The following is a 7138-nucleotide window of genomic DNA, read 5'->3' on the forward strand; positions in this document are numbered from 1 at the left end:
TATCTAGTGCAGCGGTTCTCAACCTGTGGGTCGCGACCCCTTTGGCAGTCGAACGACCCTTTCACAGGAGTCGCCTAAGACCATCCTGCATATCAGATATTTACATTACGATTCATAACAGTAGCAACATTACAGTTATGAAGTAGCAACGAAAATAATTTTATGGTTGGGTCACAACATGAGGAACTGTATTTAAAGGGCCAGAAGGTTGAGAACCACTGATCTAGTGGGAGCCAGCATGCTGAGCAGTTTCAGAGGTGTGTGATGGCTCTGCTTTTCTTTGGCCTAAATCCCTGTTTTTGTGTGTGTGTTTTGTAGCCAAGAAAGTAAGAGTTTATAGTTTTTCCCCCTTTATTGTTGAAAGTATTACAGATGTCCCCTTTGTTTATGTCCCCCCGCCCCCCGCTGTGACCTCCTCCACCTGCACCCCACAGGTCTTCACCACTCTATTGTCTGTGTCCATATCTATAATAATAAAAGCGTAATATGCTAATTAGACCAGACAGCCGAACGACTTTCCGGATGTCCTTCCAGACGACCTTCCAGATGACCTTCTGGACGAAGCCGGGCTGCAAGGACTGAGGCAAGCCACTGTGGCTGTGAGGGCTGAGCCCCTCGCATGAATTTTGTGCATCAGACCTCTAGTATGCATATAAGTTCCCCAGTTAATCATTCCTTCCCTCCACACCCCCCTCCCGCCTTCCTTCTTAAATTCCTTGGTCTGTTCCATGCTTCTATGTAAACTCCTGGTTTTAATGCCCTTGCCCATACTCAAGGACAAAGGGGCAGGTGGGAAGCTCTTTCTCTGCTTATTGATATTTCTTCCTTTAAGACAGGCTCTTCTCCTTTTGACTGAACAGCAAACTTCAGCAGTTGACCTCCTTACCTGAGATTATATAGACAGTTACTTATTATATAGTTATATCATTTAGTAGGTCTGGTAGAAATCATTAGTGAATATATCCCAGGAATGTCAAAAGGTATGTTGGCTGAGACAGTTTCAACTCTTTTTGTCACCTCAACATCCATGACGGTTTATTGGTACTTTTCTGTGTGCCAACACTGTGCTAGATACTTTGTTTATCACCTTGTTTGAGTCTCACTATAGCCATTTGACATAATTCTTTTATTATTTCCATCTTACAGAGCAGGAGCCTGAGGCTTGGACGGCTTAAATGACTCCCCTACAGCATAATGCATGTGGCAGATTGGAGTCAAATCCTTGTCTGTCTGATTTCAGTGCCTTGGCACTTAACTGGACATTTTTAAAAGTAAATTATGTTACACATACCATAATATTTACTCTTTTAAAGTACACAGTTTAGTGGTTTTTAATATATTCACAAAGGTGTGCAAGCATCACCACTATCTAGTTACAGAACATTTTCATAAACCAAAATATCTGATGAGCAGAGACTGGGCTGGGTGGGACATGTTTAATTTGGGGAAGGTTGGGAATTGAGGACTGAGAGGGATTGAACTTGAGTCCCCTTTGCCCCCATTTTTTATCAATGACTGTGTCCTCATACTGCAGTGCTCACTGTTTCTCCATGTTGTTCTTCCTCCTTTGTTCCTCTCTCCCCTCTTTCTACCTCTCCCCTTTTTTTCCTCTATCACCTCTTTCCACTATGGTCTTGTTTGGACATTGGGCTAGATATAAACAGTCATCAAAGAGGTGGTCTGCCCAAAGGTGAAGAACGCAAGGTACTGTCCGTCCCAGGGTTTGGGGAGAACCCCCCAGAAGAAGGGCCGTCAGGACAGGAATCTCCACCCAGGAAAAGGTCTGTGGATTCTCCCCAAGTCTGGGTGCCAGGCCCCTGAGAGCGAGGAAGAGACAAGCTCAAGAGTGAGAGCCCCACCACTTACCACAGTGAATCCAGACTCAGACTTTGCTGAAGAGAAAGGATCCTCGTGCTCTGAGGGAGTGATCAGAAGAGGGAGGGCGCAGGCTTCACCTGGGACTCTTCCACTGAGGAGTCTCGTGCTTTGTAATTTCTCAGGTTGGCCCCGTCTCCTGAAGACTGCCGAAGCCCAACTAATTAAGTATATTTTCACTGTGGAGATAATTTGACTGATGATAATGAGAACACCCTGCGAGACCTATTTTATGATTGTTTAAAACTCTTGGGAATGAATGTCTCTGGGGCTAATTCTGGGTGTATAATAAGTAATTCAAGGTCAGTGTCATTTCTCTTCCTGCCGCCTTCACTGTAGGCACCTCTTCTCCTTGTAAACACGTAGCCAAATTTTAATCCCAAATAATGTACAATAACTGATGCTGATGACAATTCGGTGTGTTTGTCATGTAATATAATTATTGTCAAAAGAATTTAGTGGACCAAACTTGCTCATGGTTAATCTGTGACTGAAACTTAAAATGTGAACAATAACCAGTTTGAGAGAAATTCTTAGCTGGGAAATCACCAGGGTTAGGGAGTAGCGAAATGTGAAGGAGGAGAGATTACTTCCGGCAGGGCATCCCATGAAGCCTGCCCTCCACCTCATACATGCTCACCCTCGCCGAGGTTGGAGTCTGCCAGGTCAGAGTACGGATTCTGAGGCCTGTACTGTGCGTGCACATATCTGATTGCTGGAGTGTGATGACACGAGTATGGGGCGAGAGCCGCAGAGCCTCCCCGATGGCCGGCTCTACTTGATGCCCTAATTCCCCTCCCCTTCAGAAACACTTGATCCCAGCAAAGCTCTGTGCTGAAGCCAAATGCTGTGTCATGCTGTGTGCTGAGTAAGGTCAAGGGACCAAGCTATCCCTGGAGCAGGCCGTAGGAACTAAAACAGAGATGTAGGGAGTATTAAGTGTTGGAAAGGATTTGGAAATCTAATTGGAGACTCTAGCATCCCTTTGACTTTATATGTGCATCATGCACACTTAATATTTTCCATGGGCTTCCTCTGTGCCAGGCACTGTGTGTGCTACGTGTTTGTCATCCACTCCCGCAGGTAATTTTTTTAAGCTCCCCTATGAAGTCAGTAGCTACCATTAGTATCCCCATTTTACAGAAGAGGACATTAAGGCCCAAGGAAGACCTATAGCCTGCCCAAGGTCATGAAGCACTCTGTGGGCAGCGTTTAAATAGACCTTCTCCTCCCCTTGTGTTTACCGACTCCTGCCTCAGCCAGTCCTGGAAGGGAATTGAGATGGGAAACCTGTGTGTGTGTCATCTGCAAACAGTGGCGTGGAAAGAGTTGACGTAGTCCCGGCATTTCCAGACCACTGGATGTCTCCTCTTGTAGGTACACTACTCCCATCAAATCACATCTCACCCAGACATGCTTGCTTTTAGAAGGAATTATTGCAGAAACTCATGTGGGTTATGGGGAAATAGGAGTAGGAGGGAGGGATGGCATGCATCATAGTATCTAGAATTTCTAGTATCAGATGGTTATATTAATATTTCATTGGCAGAGAAACTGAATAAAATGGGACCACAGATATGACAACTGAGTCCAGTAGACTAAAAACAACCGTTTCTGGAGGATTACATAGCAGACCTTGCTAAGTAGATGCAATCTGTGAGTGGCTGGGGGAATGTGAGTGTCTCCCTGAAGGGTCATAGGCTTCCTCCAGCCCCTCGGGAAGGCCTCTGTCCTCTGAGGAATATATTGGAAGCAATGATGCTGAAAAACAAGGTATAGTGTATAGTGCCAAGTAACAGTTGATGTTGTTTACTTGTAAGTAGATACCTATGTTAACCCCAGACTTCCCTTTGCTAGATTCATTAAGTAAGTCACTCAAAAATAAGTGGATGAGCTGGGGTTTGAGCTCGGGTACCTGGGATTTTGACCTTGGGAACCTGGAGGGTGGAGCAGATTTGAAGGATAAGAAAATGTTGGGAAAGATCTAAAGAACTTTGTAAGCAAAAATGACAGGATGGTGCTTTCAAGGTTATCTGAGCACCCTTGTGGCCAAGCCAGGGTGCAGAATGGGTGGGAGGTTGGAGACAGGCTAAGACCAGACCCTGTATGGATTTATGTATCATTGGCCTTTGTTCTGGAGGAATGTGAGTCGCTGAGGGCAATAAGCAGAGGAGAAACACTGTCACATTTGGACTGTGAAGAGTGTTCTCATATCAGTGGCCCCATAAATTGAAGTGGAGAAGGGAGTGGGCAGGACTTGAGGCAGGGAGACTAATATGGCAGAATGGCTTCTACATGCAACTTTAGCCCTAGAATTAGCAGTCTCCCTAATGCCTGCATGGGCTGTTCACATAAAGTGCTCTTTGGCAAGAGACACAGAGGAAGAGAGGTCCATAGACAAAGGCAAAATAATTGACACCAAAGGCCCAGGCATCATCACCCACAGACCACTGCCTGGCAGATAGGGACAGTGTTAATGGCCCCTACATTGCATCTCACCTAGCTGTTCTCCATCTTCGCCGTCTTAAAGCAAGCTGGAGGAGAGAGTTTGTGTCTCATTACTCCTTTCCTTCTATGCTGACCCATCAGAAGAGGGGAACTTACCTTTCACTGCCTCAGGGATCTCTAAGGCCCAGACAGGAGAGAGAGAATTTAGCCACTGTTGGCTCAAAGGCTCTGTCTTTCTTAGAGTCAAGTTTAAGAAATCCCAACAACTCTCTGGCCAGGTTCTGTTCACTTCTACAAAGTTATCTTTTAAGCCAGAGTGCACGCAGCATCTGAATCCTGGACATTAGTCTTGCCTTGGCTTCTGCTTTTACCTAGGTCAAAACCCATATGCAAGCTGAAATCTACTTCACTTCTGTTATTCCATTTTCTAAGTTTAGATTATCACAAGCAATTTCAGGAAATATCTTCAGTATCCAGTTGGGGACCACTGTGATGGTTCAGCTAAGACCGTGGTCGGCAAACTTCAGCTCGCGAGCCACATGCGGCTCTTTGGCCCCTTGAGTGTGGCTCTTCCTAAGCCTTAGGAGTACCCTAATTAAGTTAATAACAATGTACCTACCTATATAGTTTAAGTTTAAAAAATTTGGCTCTCAAAAGAAATTTCAATCGTTGTACTGTTGATATTTGGCTCCGTTGACTAATGAGTTTGCCGACCACTGAGCTAAGAAGTGATGGCAGCCTGAATCAGGGCGGTGGCAATGCTGCTGGGAAAGGGAGAACAGACCATGGAACATTTAAGCAGTAACCCTACAATCATGCTTATATTTACTGAGCACTCTATGTGCCAGGCTCTGTATAGGGTGTATATTATCTCATTCAAGCTTTGCAACAACCCGGTAACATAGGAACTGTTATTCTTTCTATTTTACACATGAGGAAACAGGCTTAGTGTCATTAAGAAATTTGCCCAAAGTAAGTGGTAGAGCTGAGATTTGAGCCCAGGCACTCTGACTTCGAAGCTTGATTTTTAATCTTCCTGTTTTACTATCTCGGATCAGGAGGATTAGGCAGTTTATTGAATGTGAGGGTGGGGGAAGGGGAATGAAAAGAGCAGGTGTGTTCCAGATTAGGGAAGTAGGTAGATAGGTGAAAGATGAGGACACAGGAGAAGGAATGGGTGTGGACAGAAGGATGATGATTTGCTTGTGAACATGTCGGTAGGGGACACCCAAGTAGGATGTCTGTGAAATGGTTGGGTGTTTAAGAACTTGGAGCTTCAGAGAAAGTGATGGAGGCTAAAGAAGATTTTGAGCAATCTGTATCTAGGCAGCAGAGGAGCATGTGGGCAGCAGCAGGCGGGTGGGGGTGCCATACTGAGATCTGGAGAAGAGGATGGGCAGAGAAGACAACCAGGGATAGCATCTTAGGGACCTACAACATTTAAGGGACCCGTGGGAGATGAGCTCTTGAATGCGAGAAAGAACAGTTCAAGGGATGGTAGGAGAATGTGGAGTCAGTCACAGAAACCAAAGGAGAATGAAGTGTGGTGAAGGAGGGATGGTGGCAGTACCAGTGCAACAGAGAAATCATAGCAGGTAAGAACTGAAGGTTCCCATAGTATTTAGCAATTAGGTCAATGTAAAAACAGCCGGTGGGAATGCAAAACATTATATCTACTTTGGAAGACAGTACAGGTTTCTCCCACTGTCTGAAAGTAGAGCCTTCCTGTGAATCCGTTCGCAAGCCAAAATGGCACAAAACGAAAAAGCAATCACCTTAGAACACAGCTCGTTAATGAATGGACAAAATAAACTGAGATAAAGCACAGATTAAGTAAGCACAGACACAGCTCAAAGCTGTGGCGGCTTGATGCTGAGGTGCTGAGTGTGTTTCCTGAGAAAGGAGCTTGGTGGTGCCACCCTTGCTGCTCGGGGTGTGCGCGACCTCTATAATGTCTTGCTGGAAACAAACGCTGAATGCTATTTTCGCTTCTCACCTTTTTTTTTTTTTGTAAAAGGTGAAAAATCCTCTTTGAATTTCTTGTAGTTAGTGAAAACAGGTACTGATGTAGGCCTTCTATAAAACATATTGGGGTAAAGTAAACTTTTGAAAAGTGGGGGACACTTATATCACAGTTTCTTACAAAGCTAAACAGTATCCTACCATATGATTTAGCAATTGTATTCCTTGGTGTTCGCCCAAATGAGATGAAAACTTATGTTCACACAAAAACCTGTACACAGATGTTTACTAGTATAGCAGTTTTATTCTAAATTGCCAAAACTTAAAATCTGCCAACATGTCCTTCAGTAGGTAAGTAGATAAACTGTGATACATCCATACAATGGAATTTTTTCAGCAGGAAAAGGAAATGAGCTGCCCTGGCCGGGTTGCTCAGTTGGTGGGAGCATCATCCTCATACACCAAAAGGTTGTGTGTTCAATTTCCGATTGGGTGCATAAGGGAGGCAACCAATCAGTGTTTCTCTCTCACATTGATGTCTCTCTCTCCCTTCCTCTCTAATAAGAAATAAAAACATATCCTCAGGTGAGGATTTAAAAAAAAAAAGGAGAGTTGCCCCTCTGCCTCTGACATTCCCGTCTTATGCAGATAGATGCCAGGCTCAGGGAGCAATCAGTGTTGTCCTCATTGACAGTCCTGTGCTCCCTGCCTATGGGAAGGGAATGTCCCAGGAGCTTTGAGAAGAAGAACCACTCCTCTGTACTTCTGCCGCCCTCAGTTTACATTTCCCTTCTGCCATCTGGCCTTTGGGGCCCCGATCGAGGCTTAATCAGGGCCAGATGAAGAGTTCCTT

The 7138-nt window shown here is 44.9% G+C and overlaps 1 protein-coding gene across 2 annotated transcripts in view; it reads left to right on the forward strand.

Moving 5' to 3' along the window:
- The window catches only part of ANKRD6 (ankyrin repeat domain 6), a 157658-nt gene that overhangs the window by 90386 nt on the left and 60134 nt on the right, over nucleotides 1–7138 (forward strand). The gene's annotated exons all lie outside the window — the stretch shown is intronic.

Source organism: Myotis lucifugus, unplaced genomic scaffold, assembly GCF_000147115.1.
Source record: "Myotis lucifugus unplaced genomic scaffold, Myoluc2.0 scaffold_96, whole genome shotgun sequence".
NCBI classification, from domain to species: domain Eukaryota; kingdom Metazoa; phylum Chordata; class Mammalia; order Chiroptera; family Vespertilionidae; genus Myotis; species Myotis lucifugus.